Source organism: Ptychodera flava, chromosome 21, assembly GCF_041260155.1.
Source record: "Ptychodera flava strain L36383 chromosome 21, AS_Pfla_20210202, whole genome shotgun sequence".
In the NCBI taxonomy this organism is placed as follows: Eukaryota; Metazoa; Hemichordata; class Enteropneusta; family Ptychoderidae; genus Ptychodera; species Ptychodera flava.
In genome coordinates this window covers 13143996-13158139 of record NC_091948.1, presented here as the reverse complement: position 1 = coordinate 13158139, position 14144 = coordinate 13143996, and the positions used below count along the sequence as shown (strand labels likewise).

Below are 14144 nucleotides of genomic sequence, written 5' to 3'. Positions count from 1 at the left end.
CTCTTTCGATGTCGACTGACGACAAAACGTGTTTTCAAATTATAATTCAACAGATGAAGCAAAAGTAGGTTCCACTCAAATCAAACATCCCTCGAAAAGATTTCTGCATATTGTGCATCTCAGCAGGCTTGAACAAGTATCAACTGCTATTAGAATTCTTTGATTGCTGGCAGATCGACTAACTGAACTAATAATTTGACTCAGAGCTCAGGCCCTGCATCATCATGGAGGGACTCTGCTCAGAAGCTTTATTTTAAGATCTGTAACCACTTTCACGTACATCTCTGTCATGGAATTCGTTACATCTTACATCGAGTTCACCCTTTATCGATAGCTTATGGTGTTTGCTTTTCTCTACAAAATATACGTATACCACAAAGTGGTTAAACACTGACACTGTGAGGCACGTTGTTGGCAGGCTAGATTGGTAACCGAACATGAAACAAAAGGTCGACCAACTTAGAGTATGAACGGGAAGGTAAGGGGAACATGCAGCTATGGCGAGCAACGATCACAGCATTAACATTGAAAAAGTGCAGAGACTACGATGGAAAAGAGGGGAACCGGCAAGATAGGGAATCTAACTGAAGATCTCAGCACCCATCACAATTTAAATAACGATACAAGTATAATTTTAAATGGCACTAGATTTCGGATTACCGATATATGTGACTTCTGGCACTAGGTTTCGGATTACCGATATATGCGATTGGTTCTTTCATTCGCACAAATCATCGCTGTGACCTCTGAACGGAGTTTTTCGGAGAAATCAAACCGTACGATGAATGACGGCAGATTTGCCGTCAGTACTGAACGTAAATTGGACAACGGCTTCCACAAATTCCCACTGGCAGCCGGTGCCCCACAGGGTCGCTTCATCGTATTCCCAACTTGGCAGGAGTCACGTCAAAATACACACGTTTTGATAGAACTCTTATACAATACCAGTGTACTCAATCTCGTCGATCAGGAGGAAGTCACGCGTAAAATGAACACGAAGATAAACCTCATTTCTTATCAAATGTATACACCTATGTTTAATAAACACTGACTATAGAAACGGACAAAAAGAACAGTCGCACTAACAGGTGTATATATGTCTTGTGTAAGTCTTTTTGTACTCGAGTAGTGTGAGCGATACAGATTCCAAGCTATTGCATGGTGTGGCGTTCTGATGGTTAGGTGGGCGTTTTGCTGGTGCACAGCTGTTTATAAAGTATTAAGAAGACAAACAGGCAGACAGACGACAGACTAACAGCCGACAAACAGATAGACAACAAGACTGTCAGATAAACAAATGACGGGACACACAGAAAGAGACATACCGATAGACAAACAAGCAGATACATGTAAGACGGTTGGTATACAAGCACTAGGTAAGTAAGTAGGTAGCTATGTAGATGGCAAGAAGGCAGGTAGTTGTAGGTCGGTACTCATGCAGGTATACAAGCAGGCAGGCAGACAGAGACTCATAGATCGAGCGATCGATCGATAGTTTGTAAGATAGATAGATAGATAGATATAGATAGATAGATAGATAGATGGATGGATGGATGGATGGATGGATGGATGGATGGATGGACGGACGGACGGACGGACGGACGGACGGACAGAAAGATAGACAGACAGACAGACAGACAGATAGATAGATAGATAGATAGATAGATAGATAGATAGATAGATAGATAGATAGATAGATAGATAGATAGATAGATAGATAGATAGATAGATAGATAGATTGGTAGGTGAGTGATGGTGAAGGATGGATGGATTTGGGTGGGTAGGTGGGCGGATGGATGGATGGATTGATTGATGATGTATGGATGGGAGGACGGATGGATGGATGGATAAGTAGGTACATCTGTAGCATAGTGTAATGGTGTCAATTGATGTTGATAAAGTTATTTTCGTTGGATCTAACTTGATAGGATAATCTCTCATTCGAGTATTATGGATATCAGAATCGATGCCCAGTGGTTCAACTGAAACGCTACCATAAATCGAGCGCACAAGCAGAGATGTATCGTCGCGTGGTCTTTTAATTTCCTGAAAGAAGATCAACTTTGGTTGGCATAAATCCTTTAAGTTTGATGAACTGGTAATCCAGGCCAACTACCATGACGTTAATGACCCTGGAGGAAACACACGGAAGCATACTGAACTGCAATCATTCAAACCTTATCCGAAATGTCAAAACTTACTTGTATCCGTCGAGTTGAGAAGATTTTAGGGGAATGATTTAAATCTGCATGATGACGCACGTGTTGGGGGACGAGGGTAATGCGCTATTGCTTCTATACGAGGCTGCTGCTCGTTGGTAAAGAACAAAATCGCGCATGGAGAGTTCACGTAAAACCAAATTCCCTCTCAACAGCCTCGAACTGATATGTTGTGTATGATCTCAGATATTAACATTGACCGCATTGTTTTCAAAGAAATTAAAACTCTCGTTGAGGCTTATTTTTTCTGTTTGATCTTTGGATGACCATAATTCAAAAGTATGATCACCAAACAGGTCCAATAAAAATGCACCCTATATTGATATCCAATAATAGACTTTTAAACAAGAAATACATGATATTTTATGCACTAGAACTTCTATATTTTACGTGTTAAGTTGGGTGAAGGTTATGATTTTGGATTCAATCGAACAGTCATATTAACCATGTGATTTTCACAATTTGGTAACATGTAGGAATTGAGAGACATATATGCGAGTTGGAAGAGCAGGAAGGCAGACTAATAAACACATAAATGTACAGGGAGATGGATACCCTGAAATTTTAATGAAGAAACGAAACATACCTTCTAATGCAGGTACGTGAACACTCTTTCTTGCAATGAGTAGGCCTGTAACTGTATTCTTATTTGATTACCCTGTCCGATACCACAGGTTCATCACTGCACAATATCCCTGTAATTTTGCACTAAACAAATGGCAAGAATAATCAAGTACACTATGTACCCATTGAATTTTCTTACAGCAAGCAGTAAAGTCCCATATGGGTAATTGAAAACATAATTGAATGAATGTGAAATGCAATATTTAGGGAAGCAAGTAGTGTAAGTTGAGGTGAAATGTGTATCAAAGTTTATTGTAAACTTTATGGTATAATCCATCCAGCAAAAGTTTAGAGACTGTCGACTGGCATCACAACATCTACAGAAAATCTAACTTTTTTCGTAGCCTTAACTTTCTATCTTAAAAGTTTCGTTCATTCTTTCGTCTATTGGTTAATGGGGTGTCACGTGAATCAATATCGCCCAACCGCATTAGTCGTTTAACGTGCATGTCTTTCTCGTTGATGTTCGCTCAGCCACAAAGGCAATTGAATGAGTTAGAAAAAAGTTTATTTTCTCAATTTCGAGAACTGATCTCCCCTTTAAGAGAAAAACACAAGCGCTTAATCATATGTAAATGTTGGTGCCAGGGATTTTGAAGAAATAAAATGTGTTTACGCATCACAAGACATAAGACTTTTTTACGCCAACGGAAAATTTTATACGACCACAAATCCCAAAGTAAGATATCAAGAACCAACCCTATTAAAATTTTATTACAATAGTTGCAATAAGAAAACTTTATGGGGTACTTTTGAATGAATATAGTTTACAGCAATTACAATTTTTACAAAACTGGCAAGAAAAGGCAGGATGTGAGCCTATAATAACTCGTAAATGTTCGATCGCTCTTCAAATGAAGGATTTCGCCTCTTGCGTACTCACTCAACGAGCATGCGTATTCAACTCGATTTTAAATCTTGCAATTGTCATAATGAATTATTTAGTTATGCTTTGCGTTTTTCTTAGTCAAAAACCTTTGCTTATTTTCTTACAATGTCCCAGAAAATTGTCTTTTCTTTTATATAGATCCATTAGCTGTCCTGTCTAAACACTGAGGTTGAAAGTCAAAATCAAGTAACAGTCGCTCTTACATCACATGTACAAAGAGATTGGCAACATACTTTACTGAAAATTTCTTGTTATAAACACTTAATGCTTATTCTTTTCAAAAGCGCCTCGGCTGACTTTAAAATTTTAAAATCGTAAATGAAATAAAGCTCAGGTCAACTGTAACTGCCTTAAATTTGACGGTTGACCTGTATTGATCAGATTAGAGGAGTGTTCCAGGAATTGGCTCGAAGATCGCGTTTTGTTGATAAATCGCTCAGTGCAGTGTTATTTTAACTCAGAAATGTTTGTACATGTAAGTCATACATATGTGGTTGTGTTGTACGTCACTCTAAAAACAAGCTACAGGATGTGTAACATATGTAGGCCATTCAATTCCAAATCAAAAGGATGTTGATACGACAGACACAGCGGAACAGTGATTTTAGATATTCATAGACGTGTGTGGACGGCAAAACAGACCAGAGACGTTTGCAAATGTCACAATGTATGATTATAGCAACAATCCACTGGGGAGTTCAGCACACATTTACAAAGTTATTGAGTCGACACCTTAATCAATCACTGAACAATGAACTTGCTCCTGGTGTAAACCGTCCATACCTACGAAACCATTTTTTTCACATCAGCACTGAGCACCAAGGCGCATACCCAGTTCTCCAAATTGGATAATAAAAATTTGTCCAATATTAAACACGTTATAGCAGGATACATGTTTTCCCTTCAGGGACGATGATAGGATTTTTCTTTGCTTGTTTTTTTCTCTTGGCTGTACTTTAGCATTTGATGATATTTGAATAATTCAACGTCGAGAACGATAACTTAATCAAGGATGCTCGACATGAAGAATAGGAGCCAATTTTTATTTCTAAATTAGACTTGCTGTGATCCTTACGGAGATTGTACAAAACGTCAATATTTTATGATTTTGAGGAAGTTGCAATGTCCCCAGTGGTAAGACGGATCGTGAATGTAGGATTGTTGATCGTAATATTTCGTCTTGTCACAAAATAATCCTTGTGAAAATTTCTCATGTCATCATATAATATTGCCGCCGACGAGCGAAGGACGAAAGTGATTACGGCAAGCACCTGGAAGGATAATTTATTCTGGCGATACAAATTGGAGCCAAAGGTGTTACGTCGCCGTTGAGATAAAATTACACACTTCAACGAGACCAGTATGGTCACGGACGTCAGGGTGCATGCGCATAGATAACATCTGCGTTTTTCTTGTATCTTTTCAACTACATATATCTGTTATATCTTACGTCACCAGAAGACATTGTTCGAAAAAACGTATTTACAGAGAGAGGGGGAAGGAAGAGGGGAAGAATGGAGAGAGAGAGAAGAGAGAGAGAGAGAGAGAGAGAGAGAGAGAGAGAGAGGAGAGAGAGAGAGAGAGAGAGAGAGAGAAGAGAGAAGAGAGAGAGAGAGAGAGAGAGAGGGAGGGAGTGAGGCAGGATGAAACTAGACTGCAAATGGAACTACAGGAAACTTGACTTGACTTTTTCCTCCTACGAACTGTCATAGTGTTTTTAATTATATATATATATATATATATATATATATATATATATATATATATATAATATATATATATATATATATACACATATGTGTGTGTGTCAACATTCATGACATATATATTTAATCATTTGAGGTCTAATTTCACACTAATGTAATAATTAAAAGATTGTACTATTGTACCCTTTCCAAACAATCTATACGTAGCTGTGGGGTCTTAAATGCACGACATGTAAATGTGTTCATTGAGACAATTAACCACTTGCCAGTGTGGGTTTGTCATCTTCGATTATCAGGAACCTGCCGCTGTCGAAACAGCGATTGCATCTCTGAGCAATTGTGATTAAGTGACCGATTGGAATTGAATAGCCAAAGACGCACTGAATGCCTTACGTTTGTTTGCAACAAAATGCCAGATATGTTTAGATAGTGTCCTACCATTTCCACAGTAGCAATTATTCTGTTATTCTTGTTGGAGAAAGATTGCAAATTAAAACCTTAAATTACTAAAAGTGGTGGTTTCTACTAAATAGCATTTTATGTAATATAATTGCTCTGCACCTTTTGTGTAAAAATAGCATTTCCAAACCTGTATCTACATACATACATACATACATACATACATACATACATACATACATACATACATACATACATACATACATACATACAACCATACATACAACCATACATACAACCATACAACCATACATACATACATACATACATACATACATACATACATACATACATACATACATACATACATACATACATACATACATACAACCATACAACCATACAACCATACAACCATAAAACCATACAACCATACATACATACATACATACATACATACATACAACCATACAACCATACAACCATACAACCATACATCCATACATCCATCCATACATACATACATACATACATACATACATACATACATACATACATACATACATACATACATACATACATACAACCATACATACAACCATACAACCATACAACCATACATACATTCATACAACCATACAACCATACAACCATACAACCATACATACAACCATACATACATACATACATACATACATACATACATACATACATACATACATACATACATACATACATACATACATACATACATACATACATACATACATACATACATACATACATACATACATACATCACAGATAAAGCTAACAACGGCCAATTACTGTTGAAGTGATCTTCACATGTGCAACTTACACAATAAGGTCAATCATCTGACAAAATGACTCTGTGCATGATTTTTTTAGTATTCTTTGCAAGCTATTACACAGAAAAATAACAGTGATTGTCATGATTGAATCATGGCGTGCTACGTAGCGTTATAATCGGCATAATGTGCCCGATCGTCATGTATTCTGGAAGTGATTGAACAAGGTTTCAAATTAAGTGAATGATTTTTTAATCCTGTCGTATACGTGTTTCAGAAAACAATGTTTTCTCCGCCAATTACAATCCCTCAAATATCCTTCGCGGTCAATTTCGAAACAAAGAAATCTATCCCTATCAGGGCCTTCTTTTGACTACAGCGAATTTATTGTGAGCGAGCACCATCTGAATGACAAAATTGAAAGTCTTGTAACGCGTTAATGCATAAATAAGTGATGTTAAATGCGAGCTTCAAGTTCAACGAAAAGACAATCTAATAACTTAAAGGAAGGGGTCGTTTCGTCTACGGCTGCGCGACTCGCTTGTTGATAAACATTACCTCTTCACAGAAATTGGCGATGAATGTGGTGCAAATAAGAAGAAAATTCAGCATTATATGTATGTTCGTACTTCACCAGTTTTACAGTCTCCCAAGCACTGCGAGACGTTACCAATAAACTTCGCTTGCGTCCCTTTGTGCAGATGAAGCTGCAGTTGCCACTGTCACCAGCTTAAGTACAGCCACCATTATAAACTGCTGCTCCCATACCATGTTTCTGATTCATTCCTTTTGATGCGCTGTGACCACCTAAGTCTTCCTTATAATTCAAATAATTACAACTAATTTGGTTTTGCCTTAATAACATTGGTATAATATTCCTGTCGTCAAATTACCGATGAAGAAAATGATAATACGACTTTCTGATCGATTCACCATAAGGACAATCTCAGAGACTGCTACGGATACCTCTGTCACCACTTTCTTTTTTTATCATGACCAACCCATGGGTTTATTTTATTCTAGGATATATCATATTACATAGGATTGAACTTAACATACTTATAAAGACAATTATTTTCGAAGAATTTTTTCATCTTGGATTTTCCCCTTTTTCCTTCTATATTGTCTCATTAATACACGATACAACAAGGCGAAAGTTAAATATTGATATATAGCCCAATTACAGAAATTAATTAAATATGTAAATAAACTAGTACTAATAATCGTCTGCTCCTAAAACTTAAAAAATAGACCTAAGTGTTATAGCAAAGGTGCTATTAAAATCGGTGCACTTGGTATTGATAGATAGCCTTATTACAGAAATTCATTAGATATGCAAATTAGCTTGTAGTAAGAATATCATGCTCATCATAGTTACAACAAGAGTTGACCTAATATGATCAGTTTAAAGTAGAGGTACGGTCCAAATCCGAGCTCCCAATATAGATATATAGCCTAATTATTGAAATTCACGAAATATGCAAATGAGCTAAAGATTAGCACGTCATGGTTATAGATCTTACAACATAATATATAGCAGGAATACAGTCAAAATCGGTATTACAGGAAATCATTAAATATGCAAATGTTCTTAAAATCTGTATGCTACGCCCATCAAACTTTCGGCAAAGCAAGAGCATAGAACAGTTTTAATACCTGCATATTTTCATTACATTTGGTGGAGTAATTCTTGAAATATCAGCCCAATGCATAGATTTATTAATTATGCAAACGACCCCTAGTTATGCAGATCACGTCTATCAAAATCAAATCAGATCTACGTTAGCTTTCACGTAGCCTGTCGTAATGACAGACACGCCCTCTACTAGAACCTACTCTGAGTAATAGACAATTTAACGTCATCAAGGCGTGATTGTTGTTTGTATTTACTTTATGAAGAATATTCCATATTAAAGCATGAGTAAAGTCTCATTTAGCCACTTTGTCCGACATATTTGGATCAAAGTCACGTATGACTCTGGGGCTGTAACGTAAATACGTTTCGTTTGTATTTGCGAATTTCCTCCGGTGTTCTAAAACCATTTTATCAGATCTGTTTAAGATGACATATACGTTTTGGAGAGACAGGAAATTAACGTTGTTAACGGGAACATACATTAATTATGTTGTTAGAGCTAAAAGGCGATTGGTTGTTCTGACTGCGAATCAGCGCGAAATGGGTAATGGCAGCCAAGCTCACGAGGTTGTCATGTTCGTACTTCACGCTTAAAGGTAATCGCATTATTTCATGTGCCTTTGGATCCTTGCTAGTCTAAGTTCGAAGTAAAATGGAGTGTTACCTTGTTATTATGCCAGAATTGATTGTGGTATGGTAAAAAGCCCCTAGCCAGAGAAAATAGGATTTACTACCTTTCCCAATACTTGGCTCAAGGAAAACCAGCTAAATTGAAAATGAAATGGAGGAAGATAAGATTTGCATTTAGAGTCCTGCACAAGAAAACCAAATCACGCCGAACTTGATTATTTACATGAGAAATGGTTTGCATCTCCTATCGGGTATATGTCCTATTGACCATCATGGATGCGTCTCGGTTTGATTGAAAACGATTTGGATTTCAATTTTCAAGGTGGCTTCAACAAAGGCTAATAAAAATACATAACAAGATTGTTGAGGATATTTACTTTTGTTTTAAATCTAATAAATTTAATAAATGCCCCCTTAATCACTGGTTTCGTGATCTTTTACACGAGATTATGCCCTTCGAATGCCGGAGGCCGAAGATTATTATCAATTTTATCAATAGTGTTGCCTCAATACTTTGAAGCTATAAACAAAGGCTGTAAAACATCGAAATACTGTTAGATTTTGATATGTCCGAAAACGCTTTTAAGACGCGCATTCTTTCCCAAAGGGATCAAAGCACGGTGACTGCCAACGTGTTATGTTGCCGACAATAGCATACACACTAATAAAATAGGTGCCCTATCTCCGATAGAAAAACACTGAGTGATCATACGGTGAATGTACCTTGGTTGAAATCCTATTCCCTGCTCTCTACACTTCCCTAACGCTCCCCATCAAATTATGCGAGGACAAATGTGTCCGCCTTTTCGCATGCAATGAAGTCTGTCTGTTAGCATCACACTTTGAGGCTTTATTGAGTGGAAAATATTAACTTAATTATCATTATTGATAGTTGAATGGATGATTTACACTTTGTATTAAAGCCCTGTTTGTCCCGGCCAATTAACCGCAATTAGGGCTGCCATCTTGACAGTTTGTCAATAGAGGCCTTCGAAAGATACATTTGATGTGGTGATGTAGTGAGATCGTTCAACTTTTCATAAATGATATTTCACAAGCGATGTCTTCTTAATAGGAAAATTATTAACATGTTTACATCTTCAAAATTGTGACCTTGTTATCAAAGAGTATATAAACAGAAAACTTGTAATTGACTTTGACAAATTCTGCGATCTATTAAAAAGATAATTGTTAAAATCTCTTGCCGAAACGAAATAGTCCAAACGCTATAGCAGTTACGTTGGTATGATATATTTTCATATCTTATTATCAAGCCGTCTCTAAAGGCCTTCAAAAGTCAGCAGGGACGGTCACACGGGATGATTGCTACACTAGGACAACGTCAAACCGTCGAAGATGACATCTCGGTGTCCCGCAGGGCAATCACAAAATTGACGTTGTCGAGTTATTCGCTCAGAATGTCGTCCCGTGTTGTGTATTTCACGGTTGACAACGATGCGCGCCGGAGCATGGCCAATGCAGCGGATTTTATTACGAGTGCCATCAAGTCCGTGCGTTAGCTGCCGCTTTCAGTTGCTGGATGCACGCAGGGCTTTCAGACTAAATCGATATGTCCGCATACGATACACGAATATCGGATAGCCGCATATTCTTCTAGTGTTGCGATGATTTGACGAGTTTTGTATAATCGCATGAAAACGGATCCTTGAAATAATCGGAAATTAATATGTACAAGGCTGACTACGGCAAAATAACAGGAACTGGAGACCTTACGAAATTAGGACATGCATATTTTTATGGTCCGTGCTTCAGGCTATATATAATATTCCAAAGAGTCAGACATTTTAGCAAATCTCAGACTCAGGACTGAAGGGACTAAACGTTGTTTCTTGCAATATGTGGCAATGACATGAAAAATTACATCATTTCCTACACACGCGCTTTAGTGTATGACTTACATGCATTTGTTATGGCGGCGCTCTGCAAGAAATTGATCGCACAGGTTCAGCCGGCGCTCTGCAAGAAATTGATCGCACAGGTTCAGCCGTGTTTGGGCCCGAGATCGGTATCCGCTGGAAAATTGTCTGTGACGATGGACCAACGTACCTGTTCCTGTTGTACTCATATATGTATGGAAATAGTGGTAACACTAATTAAGAGTGACAGACCGAAAAATGGAAAAAAAAGAAGTGCCTGCTACTTTCCCGCTTTCCATTTGCTCAAAACGGCGGGACTCTTATGGTTAATTAATATAGTATATTAATCGCCACGCATCTGAAAATGAGCGTATTTGTCAACTCTGATAATATCTACCTACCTCAAATAGTGAGATCACTGTCGTACGATAAATAGTGCGTGACTATCAAAATGAATACTTCGTTTGGTCTTTAGAAGCGGCTGTACGGAGGAGTCACGACTGCAGGACTGTTGCCGCCCCACGTCATTCGACCAAATACAGCGTCTCGGAGAGTCCTGTCCATACAACTCTCGCGCTCATTTAGATACCGCCATCACCAAATAGCAGAGCGGTGACGTCACAGCGCGAAGTCAGCGCGAATCCACGATATCCTGGTAGGGCAAGCTGACGATGAAATTGTGTCGTCGATCTCTCGTCAAAAGAAGGGGGCGATAGCGACTTCCTCGTAACAACTGAAGTTTCGTCGGAGTCAGACGAGAACCGTTTATCATATCCAAGTATATCTCTTACGTGCGAGCGTCTGAGAAAACACTCCCACGCTTCAGTGCGATATCTGTTGACCTGCCGATTCAAACTCGATGGCGTAGATATCCTCATTTAGGAATATGAAGCCTTTCAGGTGAGTAAAGAGCTTTTCACAAACGTTGATGTTTCCACGGCGGCGAGTAACTGCCATACGGAGTACATCACTCGTTGCTAATGACGTATAGAGTCTAAAGAAATGTACAATGAAATTTCTTTATACATAGACAGTGCAAATTTGCTCGGCAGTTCACAATGTATTGGTTATATTAGTAACAATTCCGGGAACACAACTAGTCAGGTTGAAGATTTCACAGAGCTGTTGACAGTCCTAATGCTTTTTACGCCCGAGTAGGTTAAATCGTCGGACTCAATATCTTCCATTGCCACGAATGAAATACTAAAATATGAATCTTTTACGATAGGCATGTGACCGATTTACAACCGACTGTTTTCGAAATGATAAAATCTGTAATATATTTTCCGCTTTCAACAGAAATGTCGCACCATATCAAATAACGACCGCACCTGCAATATAGCTTGGCTTGAGTTTGATCAAATTTAAGTGAGTTGGCGTGTCAAAATACAGAAACATTCAGGTAAGATGCGCCTCGAGAGTGGGAGACTTAAACTTTTGCTCAAATGTTCCCAAATGAAACGTTCGAACATTCTCTTCCAAATCAACAATATAAATCGGGGGTCACCGTGCATAGTTTGGAACTAGGAAAACAAATTACCCAACCTTTTGCGATATTTGGAATTCAAAATGGCAGACATCCCTGTGTTAACTCTATGGGAAAAAATAGATTTGAGATTTTCGAACAACTATAAGACGCTGAAAAGTTTTCTTTCTCCAAGAGCTTTAAAATCAACCCCCATAAGTGGTAGATTAGAAAAGACTTGCAGAAATATGAGAGTCCGAATATCTGTCCCCGAGGCGCGTTCTACCTTAAGGCACACACGACATCTTATATGTAGCATGAAGAGCAATTGAAATTACAAAGTGACAAGTTTAAAAAAAGCATCCTTCAATGAACTTTACAAAGAAAGTTTAATATTGAGAATAGGCAAAGAGGAGCAGAGTGACCTTTGACCTTTATTTGCAAAAGAACAAACTGCATTCTTTTTATGAGTCAGTCTTTATGATGGACAGATATGTTCATATATAAAAAACTAAGAATGAAAAGGCGCGATGCTGCTACAGAATAATATTCATGATATCTGGCAACGCATGCGTCGTAAAGTAATATGTGTATCGGCGTATAAACTTTTGGAAGATGAAATTTCTCACACTTATAACACTTTTGAGGAGTGGTTTCGAAAAGTATTAGAAATTACAGGTGTTGAGCACTTATCATATTATATCCGCAAATCGAACTTTCTGTTTATAATTGGATCTTACGCAGAGAAGACAGCAACTTTTGATTTCAAAATTCGACAAATTTTAGGCGCTGACTTACTGAGTTCACTTGGGAAAATACCTTGTAAATGTAAACTTTGAACATTTCAAAATGTGTCCGAACGAAGCAACGGCACAAACTGGTCAGGATCGCTGGCCGGCGGATAATTCCTCCTTTCTGCGATCTCGCTGAAGAATTACGTTGGAGAAACCGACTCCTGCACATTTTGGTGAAGTCTGTTTAAAATCTGTCTCAATGTTTTCTATATGGTCATCATTTCTTACATGAGCAGGTGTATTTATAATCTTCTTTGCTTGATTTGGACCCAAACAATCGAACGTCGGTGCCTCCAAAAACCTGTTGCAGGGATACGCTTAGAATGCAATATAGAATCGAATTTGAAGAGATGCAGCTGTATAGCTGTTACTGTACATCATGTTAGGTCTCAGTGAAACCACACGACATCAAGACTAACTGAGTCATAACGTGAGATATATAGTTACGCGGTACTACGTTGGTATAAGCTTATCGCTTGACTGTAAATTTAGAAGCTATGTTGTCAAAATGTATTAGACGCCGAAGTTATGCGCGTCGACAATGCTAGAAACGTCGGTTAAATATTTCTGTAACTAGAACCTGCATTCCTTAACAATATCCGTGATACTTTGATTTTTCGAGAGATACAGGATTACATGCTTGACAAGACTGCCTTGCTTTGCTTTTAACCGTTCAAAAGGGACTCGTTGAGGCTACAGAGAGGTTCGCTTTGCTAAGAGATGGTTCGAATTCTTTTAACCACCCACTGCATGCCTGGTTAGGGCCTGACCTTTCACTTGCTAGAGTATTTTTTAGACTTTATGAGCAAAAGTTACATTGGAAATAAAACAGTTAAGGTTTGCCGATGAAGCGGCCACACACGTCTTGTAAAATGGCGTTTTGTAGGCTCTCTTTCTCGGTCGCCCGCGGGGTTCTATGTTCACTGCGTGATCATGGTGAAAGGAAAACAGGTGAAGCGACCATTTCCTTATCTTCTGGGCAAGGTCATACTGCACGTCGACTGGGTAACTAGGCATTCCACAGCAACAGGTGCGACGCCGTGAAATTCAAACGATGAACCGCTATGGTGGTTCGGGGTTCGGGCGGCGTCGTAAAA

At 38.3% G+C, this 14144-nt stretch overlaps 2 protein-coding genes across 2 annotated transcripts in view; one reads left to right on the top strand and one right to left on the bottom strand.

The window, feature by feature from the left end:
• Window positions 1-11540, bottom strand: part of LOC139121443 (neuronal acetylcholine receptor subunit alpha-9-I-like) — a 75150-nt gene extending 63610 nt beyond the window's left edge. The window contains exon 1 of the mRNA XM_070686310.1: window positions 11190-11540. The gene's annotated coding sequence lies outside the window, so the exon portion shown is untranslated. The remainder of the gene's footprint in view (window positions 1-11189) is intronic.
• LOC139121442 (neuronal acetylcholine receptor subunit alpha-10-like) overlaps window positions 11315-14144 on the top strand; it is a 64185-nt gene continuing 61355 nt past the window's right edge. Inside the window, exon 1 of the mRNA XM_070686308.1 lies at window positions 11315-11688. The gene's annotated coding sequence lies outside the window, so the exon portion shown is untranslated. The remainder of the gene's footprint in view (window positions 11689-14144) is intronic.